At 41.7% G+C, this 15,600-nt stretch overlaps 1 pseudogene; it reads right to left on the bottom strand.

Annotated features, from left to right (window-relative positions):
* Positions 1-12,023: 12,023 nt before the first annotated feature.
* LOC118593684 lies at positions 12,024-12,481 on the bottom strand (annotated as a pseudogene).
* Positions 12,482-15,600: the final 3,119 nt, after the last annotated feature.

Here is a 15,600-nt window from a genome sequence, read left to right as displayed (position 1 = left end):
ATCCCAACCCCAGTTTACCCAGGACATCTCATCTATTTCCTCTTCCAAGGGAGATCCATGTGTCCCTCTTAGGGTTCTCCTTGTTACCTAGCTTTTCTGGGGCTGAGGATTGTAGTCTGGTTACCCTTTCCTTACATCTAATACCCACAAAAGGTCCATTTTTAAGATTATTATTTTTTAGTTGTGTGTGTGTGTGTGTGTGTGTGCGCGCGTGCGCGCGCACGCGCGCACATATGAGTGCAGGTACACTGAGGAGACCAGAGGCTTCAAATCTCCTAGGGTTGGAGTTGTAGGCAGTTACAAGCTGTGTTATGTGGGGGCTGGGAACTGAACTCCAGTCCTCTGGAATAGCAGCAAGTGCTCTTAACTGCTGAGCTGGCTCTCCAGCCCCATCACACTGGCTTGCAAAGAAATGTACTCATTGTAAAACAACAACTATGGAGTCCTATAGACTTGCAAAGATGCTATGTATTCTAACAGACAGACCATGTTCTTCCTACCAGGTAGTGACATTTCAACAAGCTGTTCTCATCCTAGATATGTCTTCAGCTTTTCTTAGCCATGTCAAGTTAATGATGCTTACCTTGATTGGAGAGAGGTGATAATTTGATCATTCTGGACCAGTCATGGCATTGTGTTCCACAACTAGGGAATTGGTGCTAAACTGTAGTTACATTGTGTGCTGGTTGGACTATTCAGATATCCCCAATCTCCCTTTAGTTATGTGTTATGATTTCATATATGAATTATTCTATGAAAGGCTTCTGTGTTGAAGGCTTTGTCCCCATGAGGTGTCACGACTGACAGGTGACCAGAAACCAAAGCACTGTCTTCATCAGTAGGTTAACTGATTCATACCTATTGAGCAGGCTATTAAGAAATGGAACCTGGCTAGTGGATTAATCTACAGAAAATGCTGCAGCTCTTACAGCCCAACCACACTCCAAAGGCCTTACTTCTGAATACCTCCACACCAGATGCCTTCAACACATGGACTTTGGGGAAACATTTTAGATTCAAACCATAATATCTGCCAAGAAGAACTTTGATGAAAAGCAAGTGGATATATGGAGTGAAAAATGTGGGTTGGAGGAAGAGCACAGAATTTAGTGAATAAGATATGGTTATTATACTTTACAGTCAAGATGGACCAGGTTTATTCTTCTCTCTATTGCACATATATTCGAATGAGTACAAATCAAAAAAGACCAAAAAATGGGAGCTCCAAAAGATAAAAATATGGAACATGGCTAAAATTAAGTCTGGTGCTTCAGATGATACCACAAGAAAGTAAAAAGAGCAGCAATGGAAGGGAGGCCATGCTGCACATTGTATCTCTGAGAGGGACTTTATTTCCAGAGATGGCTCAGTGGTTAAGAGCACTGACTGCTCTTCCAGAGGACCCAGGTTCAATTCTCAGCACCCACATGGTAGCTCACAACTGTCTGTAACTCCAGTTCCAGGGGATCTGACACTTTCATACCATGCACATAAAATAAGTAAATAAACAAAGAGACAAATACTCCAATTAGAAATGGAAAAAAGTTTAAGAAGCATTTCTCCAAAGAAAAGTGATCAGGGACATGCAGTCCAAAAATCAATGCACTAGGTTTTCTGAAATGCTAAGAGTCAGGCCGGATGAGGACAGATGTGTGACCGCTTGTGTGACCGCTACTGCCTGTGTGTGCTGTGCTGAACTGCTACTTCTTTGTAACACTGTGTAACTGAGCCACACAGGGCACGGGTGACAGCACTTCAATGTTTAAGGTCACCTGTGCCCTGTCCTCTTCCTCCCCATTTCATACTTTCAGCCATGCAGTGTTGGAAAAACAGAGCATTATTTTCTCCTTTTTTGAAGGTGAGGTAGGTTGGTCTGAGATCTTCCATGACTCGGCTAATACATTTGGTGAGATTGAACTGGCACTTTAGAATGTTGACAAGATACAGTGTTACTTTTTAAGTATACTGCCTTACATGTTCTTTGATGTTTAGACAACTTAATAATGGTACATTTGTCTATAACATCTTATCTCAATTTTGATGTTTTCTGTAGGCTGGGGGATGTCTTTCTGTATGCTATGAATATACGTTGTTCCCATTGGTTAATAAATAAGCTGCTTTGACCTATGGCAAGGCAGCTTAGAGGCAGGTGGGAAGTCCAAGGAGAGAGACAGGAAAGAGAAAGGTGGAGTACGGAGAGATGCCAGGCCATCACCCAAGGAGCAACATGCCAGCAGACTGGTAAAGCCATGGAACACATGACAAAACACAGGTTAATAGAAATGGGTTAATTTAAGATATAAGAGCTAGCTAGCAAGAGGCCTGCCATAGGCCATGCATTTGTAAATAATATTAAGCCTCTGAGTGATTGTTTTATAAGCAGCTGTGGGACCGCAGTGCTGGGTGGGACCAGAGAAACCTGTTGTTTACATCTGTATTTCTAAAAAAACATGATTGTGTATATGGTGAATGTGTGTGTGTGTGTGTGTGTGTGTGTGTACACATACACATATGTGCAACTGTGTTTTTTTGTTTTTGTTTTTGTTTTTTGAAACAGGGTTTCTCTGTGTAGTTTTGCACCTTTCCTGGAACTCGCTTTGTAGACCAGGCTGGCCTCGAACTCACAGAGATCCGCCTGGCTCTGCCTCTTGAGTGCTGAGATTAAAGGCATGTACCACCCCCGCCTGGTGCAACTGTGTTTATATATACCTGTATTTGTGTTCTCATGTGGTGAGGCCAGAGAATATTGGATGTCTGCTCTGCCACACTTGGCCCTATTCCCTTGAGATAAGACAAGGTCTCTTATTGACCCTCCCTGGAAATATCTGTTTTTTGTTTTGTTTTGTTTTTTGTTTTTGCTAGGCTCTCTGACCAGCACACCTCAGCCATCCTCCTGTCTCTGTACCCACCCCTGTCTTCCACTCAGTGCTGGGATTACAGGTACATTCCTTCTGGCTTTTTACTGGGTGCTGGGAACTGAGGTCCTCATGCAATGTGGTACACCATCTCCTAACCTATATCATTTTAAACCTCACATCTGTCCTAGGAGGTGAGTGGGCCAATTGATGCTGTTTTTGTTTTGTAATCGAGGAATATGACAATATGATCAAAACCTGTTTTCCTTGGGTACATTATCTAATGCCTCTGATTTTAAGATTTGTTAAGTATCTATTGAAGACTCCTCGATGATTTCCAGTCCTTCTAAGCCTGCTCTCCTGTCAGTTAGTGTACCTCCATGTCAGTTAGTGTACCTCCATCAGTTTTAGTCTGCCACACTCCGTGTTGGCTCAGTCAGCTATTTCTGTAACGTCAACAATTATACACACCCTTGCAGACTCTGGTCAGGGAGCAGACTTCAGCATTAAAACAGAGCTCAAATAACTTCACAATCTGAACATTAGAGTTGTGAACCTTTTATTTAATTTTTGAGGTTATAATATAAACCACATCATTTTCTCTCTTCCCTTTCTTCCCTCTAAACCATTCTATATGCAATTACTCTCTTTAAAATTCATGGGCTCTTTTCTTGTTAATTGTTGTTACATGCAAAAATGTGTATATACGTATACGTACATGTTCCTAAATATTACCTGTTCTGTCTGTACAATGTTATTTATATGTACGTTTTCAGAGTGGATCACTTGACATTCTTGAGGTTTAAAGTAAGTAAACTGATGGAATCTCTGGAACAGAGTAACTTAGTTTAGTTTGATGACAAAATTGTAACATGTTGGAGTTAACTTTTAGTGTAAATGATGTAACTAGTATTTTTATTTACTTTGGTCTTTTGAGACAGTGACTCACTATGTAGCTCTGGCTGGCCTGGAACTCAACTGTGTGGACCAGTCTGGCTTTGAACTCACAGAGATCGGCTTGCTTCTACCTCCCAAGTGCTGAGATTTAAAGTGTGTGCCACCATGAATTTTTATAACAAGGAGTGTCTGCTACAGCATTTCTTTGCAACCCTAATACAGGAAAAAACAAAACGAAACAAAACCCTTCATTTTTATCTCAGCAGGAATGGGTAAGAGGAGATGCTAAAAACTTGTTTTCTATTTACTTTATTATATTTTTATTTTCCACAATACAATAATAATGCTCTAAAAACACATTTAAAAATATGTTTCATGTTTTCACATTTTCTTCATCTCTAAAAATGAAGCCATGAGCTAGATATTTTCAAAATCTATTGGTTCAAGAATTCTGTGACCTTTCCTTTGTGAAAACGCACTGGTGACTTTCCAGCTCTTTCCAGGACATTGGCTAAGGAGAATTGGTGGGTGTGAGTGCTGCCCAACAGTCTTTGAGGCTATCTGGATATCTCTTGGTAACAGTCAATTAAGTTTCAGATTCTGTCAATATTTCCTCTGCAACCCAAGAACTGGTGATCTTATGGAAAGGGAAAATTACCCTATTTCTTATTTATCAGTCACAGCAGTCTCTCTCTCTCTCTCTGTCTCTCTCTCTCTCTCTCTCTCTCTCTGTCTCTCTCTCTCTGTCTCTGTCTCTCTCTCTGTCTCTGTCTCTCTCTCTCCATGCCTTCATCTCTCTCTGTCTTGCCCTCTCTCTCTCACACATTTTTCTCTCTTTCCTTTTGAAACACAGCAAATACACACAGGTAATATTTTCTATTCACAGATCACGTGGGAAATGATCATACTTCCATTTTCTTATGAACCAAAAAATTTGATCTTTTAAAGAAAAAAGTTTTCAGCCATTAACTGAGTAAAATACAGAAAGTCAAGAGACATGGGAGAATCTTGAAGCTTTTCCGTTCAACCCCCTAGGGTATTCTGAAAATATGTTCAGAATACACTGTATGAAATTCTCAAAAAAATAATAACAAACATTTCCAAAACGACCCTGAGAGAATTAGATTTAGGACAGCTTAATTTGGGCCTATTTTTTGCTGTCTTTCCTGTGATATTTCTATGAAGATTCAAGAGGTGTCCCATGTAGTGATAGTTTAGAGGTAAAACATAAAGTTTCTTTAACAGAGAACTTGTAACTTGTGTGGTAATAATGGACTTCTGGGGCAGGGTACTAATGTAAATGCCCACAGAGACAATGACAGTTTCTGAGATGTGCTTACATTTGAGGAACATATTATTCAATAAGATAGTTAAGACTCATTTGATCAAATCATGTTATGAAGTATGTATTTCAATTAGTGACACTTCATATATTTTAATTCATGTCTACATTTCCAAGAAAATGAAAAAAGCCCTAATTAAAAGCAAGGTTAAATATAGCAAGAGAAATATTATCTAAAGTTTTTTTTTTTTCTTAAACAGGAAGTGAACTAGAGTTTGAAAGGATGGTCCAAGGAAGCTGAGCCTGGACAACTGGGACTGATCATGGCTTTTGGTGTTTTGTCGAGCCTTGTGGAGAGTTACAACCTAAATTTCCAAAAGGTGGTTTTCTTGGATCTATTTTACAGAAAATATTTCACTGAAGATAGTTGTAGACTGTCACACTTGAGAATAATTGAACTATTCTGTTGTTAGTACTGTTTATTATTACTGATCTTGTGAATACATGAATATATGGGAATTCTACTAAGCATGTCTACATATCTCCCTATGTAGTTCCCCAGTCTTCACTGCAGTTGAGAAAATTGTGGCTTAGAAAAGTTAACTAACACATCGTAAAAAGGCAAAGGACAGCGGCAGTGATAATGGGAAAGACCCCTGCTCCCTAAAATAGTGTAACTTAAGGGATCTCATAGATAGTCCGAAGAATATGGAATCATATATTTAGTATCTGGGTCTCGGATTAGGAGTTCTTAGTGGTGGGCCACACTAATAGTTAGCACACTAATCCCAGGTCATTTAAACATGTTGGACTCTCTTAGTGTGAGGCCCTATTGATTTCCTATCAACTTGTTCAAACAAACTTGTTTTCCATGGGATAAATATGGATACTGTTTTATTTAAGCGATAATGTCACACCAGTAACTTCCCCAATACCTTAATAACATGACATAATGACTTAACTTTCTGGACTAAACAGCAATGGTGACTTATTTAGATAACTCCATTAGTCATATGAGTTGTTCACTTGCTTTGTAGATTAACCTGGGGGGGGGGGATACTGTGGTCGTCCACTGGGAAGCCCCACTCCATGACTGAAGCACTTATTCTCTCAGTACTCTACCCCCAACCCCCTTCTTTTCCTTCTCCATATAGGAAAGGGCAGGTCTCCTATGAATATCGATAAATCATCAAGTTGCAGTAAGACTAAGCACCTCCGCATGTATTAAGGCTGGGCAGTAACCCAGTATGAGGAGTAGGGTCTCAAAAGCCAGTAAAAGTGGGAGACAGCCCCTGTTCAAGTCATCTTCTAAAAAAGTAAAAGACATGCTTCACTCTCAAGCAACATGACTATCAAATAAAATAATGAAAGGGAAATATTAGTGGTTCCAATGAAGTATTATGAGTTCCTATTTGAGAGGAATGTAGCCATTTTGGCTGGAATAATTAGACTATGTATCTTAGAAATATGGTATTAAGAGGGCAGCGGAGGAGGGTACAGTGTACTTTAAGACACAGTCTTAGTCAACTCAGGATTTTAAAGCAGTTAACGGCTTTTTAAACAAATCCTTATTAGCTTATAAATAAATACAACCGCTAAATATTTTTGGCCCCATCTAAGTGAGTTGGAGGTTAGCTGATGTTATCAGTGAACTGGGCTCAGTTAATGTTGCTGTGGTTCTGCACCCTCTCTTCATTCCTTTCGTAAACCACAAGAGCGAGTGACCTTTTCAGAAGCTTGAAATGTCTGTGTGCCAGGAGTGTTTTCACTGGCTCCTTCTGACTTTGTGACAGAAGTGAGTAAATTGAATTGAAGCTTAAGTGTGTCCACTTGCTAGTCTGAATCACCCACTCCAAGGCCCCTGTCTTGTTGGTTTTTAATTCTTCTGCTCTGCTACTCAAAGGGACTCTGAGTTGTACTGTCTACATAAACAGAGGTAAGTGTGGACCTCTGACATGTATTTCTCTGAATTTGTACATGATTGTCTTTACTCTCTCTCTCCCTCCTCCTTTTTCTCCCCTTCCTCCCCTCTCTCTTTCATGGTGTATGTACATTTGTGTGGGTGTGTGCATGCCTATATACAAGTATGCTCCTGTGTAGAGGCCAGAGGTCGATGCTGGCTGTCTTCCTTGATTGCTCTCTACTTTTTTTGAAACTGGGTCTCTCACTGAACCCAAGGCTCATTAACTGGGTGAGGCTGGCTGACCAATGAACTCTAGGGATCCACTTGATTCCCTCTCTCCAGTGTTACAGTTACAGACAGTCATCTTCATACCTGATTTTTACATGGGTACTGGGAATCCAAGCTCAAGACCTCATTCTTGTTTGGCAGGCATATCCCCAAGCTCTGAACTTGTTCCAGGATAAGGATTCAACATTCTGCTTTGGAAACAGTTCTAAGTTAACATTGGATGGATACATGTCTCATTCCAGCAGGGAAGTCAACTATATAGCCCACTAAATAGTAATCTTGTGAAATAGTTTTTCTGGTAGTGTGTTTTCTGGGCTTTTTACACATTTAAATTCTATCTATATCTGAACTAGCCTGACTAATCTAATGTATTGCTGGATTTATCAGTGATATTCTTTTGTGGCTTTATGTAGGAGCTTCTGAATCTATCCATCAACCTATTCATATTTTGTGATTTACCATCTGAAAGAAGACAGCAAGAATGAGCAACTGAGGAAAAGACTTGAGGATGATTGGAATGATTCAGTACTCACTTGCTTCTTTACAAAACAGAACCAGAGCAACAGTGTACAAGTGTCTATTGAGTAGCTATGGGAGAGCACTGGAATTCAATAGTGGAGGAATGGACACCTTGTAAAACCCAGAGACTTTAGACATCAGTACAGCAAGACAAACACAATATCCCACAACCTGTCACCTGCTACACCTAGGAAAGAAGCTTTCCTTACATAGGGGGAAAGGTGAGTGAGCTCCAATGATCACTGTAAATGTAGATATGATAGTCCTGTCTGGAAAAGTTTTGCAGCCCTCATAGACTTATAGTTATAAAGGTAAGAGGTCTTGAAATAAACACCATAGATTGGTCCTGGGAGAGGAGTTCACTTCAAGGGAGCTGCTTAATGTAGTACTCCTCTGTGGCCATGAACCATCTTAAGAGAGGCCCGACTTCCTGAATTTGGACTGTTTTAGGGGCAGAAATTCCTACATGTTCCCATCTCAGGCCCCACAGACTACCAACACACTGGCTGAGCTGGTGGCTGACTCACAAGCCACGCTGGCCTTAATGGAGTGACTCTGACACCACTCACTGGACATAGTACTTAGTAAGGAGCAGGCGTTATGATACAGATGGGATCAGCAGGTATCATCTAAAAGAACTCTTATTCTCTAAGGCCACAGAGGTGGTCAAGCATCTGAGGATCCATGTGGGTACCAGGATCGAGGGCAGTTTTCTGCTTGTCCTTTCCATCTCTCAACTCATGGACACCTGTTCAATTTCCACTGCTCCTTTGCCCACAGAGGCGTACTGGGATGTTTTGAGCAAGATGCCCAGGTCCCAGCTGTAGCTGTGCCAACCATAGTCTAAGATGGTATGGAGTAAGACATCCGATTGTACTCTGCTCTCCCTTGCTCCTGTGAGCACATTCGCTAAGAGAACTATTGCCTGGCCCTGGCCACAACCCACTCCTACACAATCCCTGGTAGGCATTTCAAATGAAAGAAACTGAGGCAGAGGATGAGGGAGGTACAATGAGCTCAGATGTCAGTCACCCTTCCCTCAGGGCTCACTGCCTAAGAGGTCTGGAGAGACACCAAGTCCAGTGCCAACCACATTCTTCCTGTGCCCTGCCCTGTGAACATCTCAATTGACATGCATTTTGTTAATCTCTAGTCATGACTTTTTCTTGCTTGATCTCTATTGATCACTGTAGCTAAAAGAATCAAGGGTAGGGGGAGAATAACTCCAAACTATTGTGTCCTCAGCATGCACATCTAGAGAGGCACTGAGATTTGGATACTGGTAAAGCATGCATGAATATGGTAGCAGTGGGAGAGAGGACAGTTTTTGCATCTGCATATGGGTGAGCCGCTGGCATGCAACACCCACCCCTGCACCTTGCTGGATTCCACAGTGCTATCAAGATGGAATGTAAGCCTCGCAAAGAGGGTGCCAGGACTTCTGCTTCTGCCTTTCCTTGGGAAGCACCAAAACCTGCAGAAGTGTCTAGAGGATAGGTGCTCAAAGCCCTTTACCACTCCTGGAGTCAATACCAGAGGTCCATTGAAATAAGAGTCAATCTCAATAGTGTCCCCTAACTCAGTAGGGGTCAGCACTCTCATTCCAGGGTTAGCCACACAGGACTCACATTCTTCTACCTACACCACACCTGCCTAGACTGCTTTTATATACACCCACTGCCTGAACTCATGCATAGAGATAGTGACTTTCTACAACCCCCATACAGTATGGACTGTGCCCCAAAGAAAGATTACACGACAGTACCCAGTTAGAGAAGATGTTGCATAAGAAAACTTCTATTCCCACATATAGCTTTTGAAATTTACCAGGCTATTTACTAAGTCCACCTCATAAAAGTTGTAGAAGATCCATTTCACCAGATAGGAAAAACACTCATTCAGAAATACAAGAAATCTGAAAAAAGTATGACACTCTCCAAGGTTTATAACTGTTACGGTCTGAATCTAACCCCCCTCTTACATTTTAAGCATTGATTCCCTTGCTGGTACAACATTATTTTGGAAGGAAGCTGGGCAGTGGTGGCGCACGCCTTTAATCCCAGCACTTGGTAGGCAGAGCAAGGTGGATCTCTGTGAGTTTGAGGCCAGCCTGGTCTACAGCGCGAGATCCAGGACAGGCACTAAAACTATGCAGAGAAACCTTGTCTCAAAAAACCAAAAAAAAAAAAAGAATGTTTTGGAGGGATATGGAATGCTAGGAGGTGGGATCTGGCTGGTAAAAGTTAATCCTTAGAGACGGGCTTCTATAGGTTGCAGCTTGGGTGCCGATTCTGAATGCTCAGTACTTGCTGGTTTGCCGTGCTATGCACAGCTACACATATCTGCTACTACTGCTCTGTCTCAGCATGATGGACAGCAACCCTGAGGCACGAGACAGAATCAGTCTCCCCTCCTTTATGCTGTTTCTATCCCTTATTTTGGTCACAGTCAAGTGAAAGTAACTAATACAGAAAATTGGAAACAGAAGTGAGGTTATTGCTGTGATTCGTTTTTTTATTAATTTTAATTTTTTTAGGCCTTTGGAGTTGGACTGTGAGAGGGGATTAAACAGTCTTAAGAGGTGGGAACAAAATAAATATATAAAATAAAATGCATTTGATTAGGTTGTAACACGAATTGTTAGAAGGCCTTATTAATAAAAACAAACCCAGAGCTAGGTATTGCGGTGAATGCTGGAAGATCAGAGAAACAGAACAAGCCACAGCTAACCTCACCTCGCCAATTCCTCAGCTGATCTTATTTCCTCAGACTGCAAGCCTCTGTGTCCTCATCCGAATGGATCTCAGCTGAGCTGCTGCTCAAAAGCCTAAAAGCTTAACCAGCTCTAGTTCCGGGTCCTCACACCTTATATACCTTTCTGCCTCCTCCCATCACTTCCTGGGATTAAAGGTGTGTGTCACCATGCCTTGCTGTTTCCAGTGTGGCTTTGAACTCACAAAGATCTGGATGGATCTTTGCCTTGGAATGCTAGGGTTAAAGGTGTGTGTGCCACCATTTTCTGGCTTTTATATCTGGTGGCTCTTTTGTTCTCTGATCCCAGATAAGTTTATTTGGGTGCACAATATTTTGGGGAACTCATAATCACAACATTAGGTGGTATCAAGTTCCTGGATGCCTTGTACTCTGTCCTTGGATTCTAGGTTAGGAACCTTGGGCTTGAGGTATGAGAGTCTAATAGAATGTATCAATTCCTGAAACACTTCTATGTGTTTTACTTGACAAATGTTATAAAGTAGAATTAGCTTTCCTAGAAGTGTCAGCAATATTGTTGGGAATTTTTATATTCTGAAAGACATACTTTCTAACATAAGCAAATAAAAGTGTGATCAGTGAGTGGATGAATTGCTTTCTCTTATAGTGAATGGAAAACGATCAGCATTTCTATGTATCATCTACCAAATGAGCAGAAAACATACAAGTGTATTTATGACTATTGGCCAAACCAAGAATGGACAATCAACTTGTCTAACCCAATATTTGAACTCTTATTTTCCATTTTTCTTGAGCTTTTAGTGAGAATATAGTTTCAGAAGCCACAGCAGGGACAAAGTAGAGGCTGGAGGACAACACACAGTGAAGGAAACTGAAGCCAGAGCCCCTCTTCATTGCTCAGTTCCCAACACCTCTGTGGCCGTCTCCCACTCCTTGCCATCTTATTCTAGACAGTAGACCCAGTCAGGCTGTACCCACTTATCTCAGATCACATCCTACTTCAACAACTGTGTCAACAGGTAGTGGGACTTCACTGTTCTTTCTTGAAGCAATATTGACTCAGTTTTGGAGCTCGGCAATTGCCTGAAAGGCGGGGGGGGGGGGGGGGGGCCTCTTCAAAGTATTAGAGGATTTAAAAGCTTATTGATTGTTATTAATTCTTCTTCTTCTTAATTATATTTAATAGTATGCATGCTTTAAGGGGTTTCTTGATAACTAGCTCCAATGGAAAATCATTCCTTCTTTAAAATTTCTACTAAGAAAATTTACACTAAATTTTTACATTCAGCAAATATAATGGACTCATTCAGCAAAGGCAAAATGTAGTGCTCTCTGGTAGCAAGCTTCAGAAAATCAGATTTCTGAAATGTTTTTAAATCTCTGAGGCTATTTCTTAAAAAAAGAAAATTGAATTCTCATCATAGTGGCCATTTAAATTTTATTCAGCTCTCATTATAATGTAGTTCTAAGGATGCCAGCAGCATTAGCTCTTTTTTTTTTTTAAATGGTGAAAAAGTATATTTAGAATTAGCCAGCTGGACTCAGTTTAGATGATGTCAATTTTGTTGGCAACATCCAGAGCATCACAGTCAGGAGCCAACCGAACATATGCCTTCTTCTCTCCATCATGCCTTATGAGGGTGTTGACTTTGGCCACATCAATGTCATAGAGTTTCTTGACAGCCTGTTTGATCTGGTGCGTGTTGGCCTTGACATCCACAGTGAACACAAGTGTGTTGTCTTCTGTCTTCTTCATGGCTGACTCGGTGGTCAGGGGGAACTTGATGATGGCATAGTCGTCAAGCTTGTTTCTCCTGGGCGCGCTCTTCTGAGGATACCTCCAGAGCCGCAGGGTCTTGGGCCCTGGAACGTGGGTGACGTGTGGATCTTCTTCTTTTTGTGTCTGTGGACGCCTTTCAGCACTGCCTTCTTGGCTTTCAAGGCCTTCGCTTTGGCTTCGGCTTTGGGAGGGGCAGGAGCTTCCTTCTTTGCTTTCCGTGCCATCTTGGCCGCGTTAGCTCTTTTAATCACCATTAAATGTCTAGACACGCCATCCTTTTCCACTGAAGGAAGTAGTTCACAGAGAGTACAGAGGTCTCTTGGAGGTGCCGCACCTAGCTTGTGTAGCTGGTGTTGGTATCTAGGCAGCTGCTTCTGGGACTACCTTACACAAAACCTCCTGTCATTTTACAGGTGATGAAACTGAGATCCAAAGACATGATACGACTTGCCAAGCTAATATGCTTGGTAAGTGGTGGAGCTGGGCTTTGACCTCCATCCAATCCCTTGGGCTCCTAGACAAAACCTCTGTTTTTATTATTTAAAGCTGACCTACAGGTCGATATTAAAGAACTGGAATCATTTATTCCAGAGATCGGCTGAAAAAACTGCTTGCTTTTGTCCCTCCCACTGTGGCAGACAGATGCTAACGTTCTCCTTTCCCGGTATAATCCCCGTATGTATTCCACACCATTTCCTGACGGTGCTTCTTGGTTTAGCCCTCTCCTTCGTCTTCGTATGTCTGTGCCCCGACTGCTCTGCCCCAACAGAGGAGCCAGGGCTGACACCCTAACACAAAAATAAGCGGTTGAGTCCTTCACTGACGAAGCTATCCTTTGCTCTTATATGAAATGCTAGTGAGTGGGGCAGATAAACTGGAGAAGTCCAGTGCGATGAGCTATCCTACCCGACCTCTCAGTAAGCCTTGTGGCTGCAATTGCTGACGGAGTTCAGTTTGTACCATACAGGCTACCTAGAGGAAAACCAACCCATCGTTACTGAAAAATCATGTCCCATGTTGGCCTCCTGATAACATATGAAGATGATAATATGAAAATTTAAGCAATGGACAAAACCGGATGCCCAACTGGAGTTCTGATTATAACAGTAAGTTCTTTTTGAGTTACTGGAGTGTAGCATGAATCTTAGAATGTCTTATTAATAAAATCAAACCCGAGGCTAGTTATTGGGGTGAATGCTGGAAGATCAGAGAAGCAGAACAGACCACAGCTATCTCACCTTGCTAGTTCCTCAGGTGATCCTGTTTCCTCAGGCTGGAAGCTTCTGAGTCCTCATCCCAATGGCTCTCAGCTGAACTGTGCTGCTCCAAAGCCTGAACACTAAACCAGCCAAAATGCTTAACTAACTAAATGCTTAACTAACCACATGCTTTACTCCTCTAGTTCCTGGTCCTCACGCCTTATATACCTTTCTCTTCCTGCCCCCACTCCCTGGGATTAAAGGTTGGGTTTCTGGGATTAAAGGTGTGGGTCACCATGTTTAGCTGTTTCTAAAGTGGCCTTGAACTCAGAGATCTGATAGCTCTGCCTCCCAAGTACTGGGATTAAAGGCATGCATCACCATCGCCCAACTTCTGTTATGGCTTACTCTTCCCATTTTCTAGCCACCATTTTTGGCTTTGTTCTAGTGGCTATCTGTTCTCTGACCCCAGATATGTTTATTTTGGGGGACACACAATATTTCAGGGAACACAATACCCACCACACCGGAGTCTTTAAAGATGAAAAGACTTCAGCAATATCTGTGGTGGAGTAGGCACTAAGCGCTTGTCTCTGCTTCCCTTCCCTTCCCTTCCCTTCCCTTCCCTTCCCTTCCCTTCCCTTCCCTTCCCTTCCCTTCCCTTCCCTTCCCTTCCCTTCCCTTCTCCATTGATGGAAGCAATGAATGACCTCGACATCCAAGACATCTACTGGCTGATCAATTATTGAGTAAACTTATTAGGTGACTTCTTTGTGCCTGGCTGTCCTGGGCTCCAACTAGCATTGTTTCAGAATGAGAAAGGGCCTTAATAACTAGACCTTGAGGACAGTGGATGTTGCAGTATGGCAGGGCACTTGCTTGCTACTTACAGGACCGTGTTCCATTTCCAGTACCACACCAAAAATATGCTTAAAACAATTAATATAAACCACCATTCTAACCACTTCAAAGTATGCTCTTCAGTGGCATGGAACATACTTATAGTATTATGCAATGGTTACAACTGTCTACTTGTGGCTTGTTTTTTTAAAAATAGAAGCTTTGTAAACAAACAACTGCTCATCATCCCACTTCTTCTAGTCCCAGCTAATCCTTTCTGTCTCCATGAGTTTGCCTGTTCTGGATCTCTCTTGCAAGTGATGTCACAGTCTTTGTTCTTCTGTATTTGGCTTATTCTAGTCCAGGATGCTGTTTCATCTGTGTTGCCATATGCATTGGAAGGTCATGCAAGGTCAATAGTCCACTGCATATGAGCACTTCATTTGTTTACCAGATCTGTTGAGAGTGCTTGGGTTGTCTCTATCTTATGCATATTATGAAGTAAAGCTGTTATAGGCATAGGTGCCTGGGCCTCTGAGTCCTTGCTTTTCCTTATTTTTTTTTTGGGATGTGCATTTAAATAGAATAGCTGGGGTCATGTGATAATTCTGTTTTTAACTTTTTCAGGTGATGATGGACTGTTTTCTATGCTGGCTGTACCACTTCATGTTCTTTGGGAATTAACAACACTTATGATTTCTTCACATCCTTACCAGCGCTTCTTTTAAAAGTTTTCTCTTAGAAATAGTTACTGTAATGGGTATGAAGAGGTTTTGATTGACACTTTCCCGATGACTTGTGACTTTGACACCTTTTCATTTGCTTGTTTCCATTCCTCTAATTTCTTGGAGAAATGTCTACTGAAGTTATTTGCACGGCCCATTATTTTTGTGTCTGTGTATATGTGTGTGTGTGAGGTGTATGTGTACGTGTGCGCATATCCCTCAGGCGCCATCCACCTTGTTTTGACACAGGAACTCACCAAGTAGGCTAGGCTAGATCAGCCAAGGGCACCAGGGATAAGGGATAACCCTAGTCTCTGCCTCCCCAGTGTCAAGGGTTCAAGTGTGGCTCACCATGACAACTTATTTCACATGGATTCTGGGTATGAAACTCAGATGCTCATGCTTTCATAGCAAACATTTTACTGACTGTACTATCTCCCTATATATACCATCTACTGTATTGTAGATATGTTGTATTTTGTAGCTATTGTAAATGGTAGCATTTAAAAGTGTATTTCTCTATTTCTGGAATGTAGAAAGACACTTAATTTTGATGTGTGAACACTGAATTTAATAGTT

This window comes from Onychomys torridus, chromosome 12, assembly GCF_903995425.1.
Source record: "Onychomys torridus chromosome 12, mOncTor1.1, whole genome shotgun sequence".
NCBI classification, from domain to species: Eukaryota; Metazoa; Chordata; class Mammalia; order Rodentia; family Cricetidae; genus Onychomys; species Onychomys torridus.
Note: the sequence above shows the minus strand (reverse complement) of the source record. Positions and strands in the feature narration are given on the sequence as shown.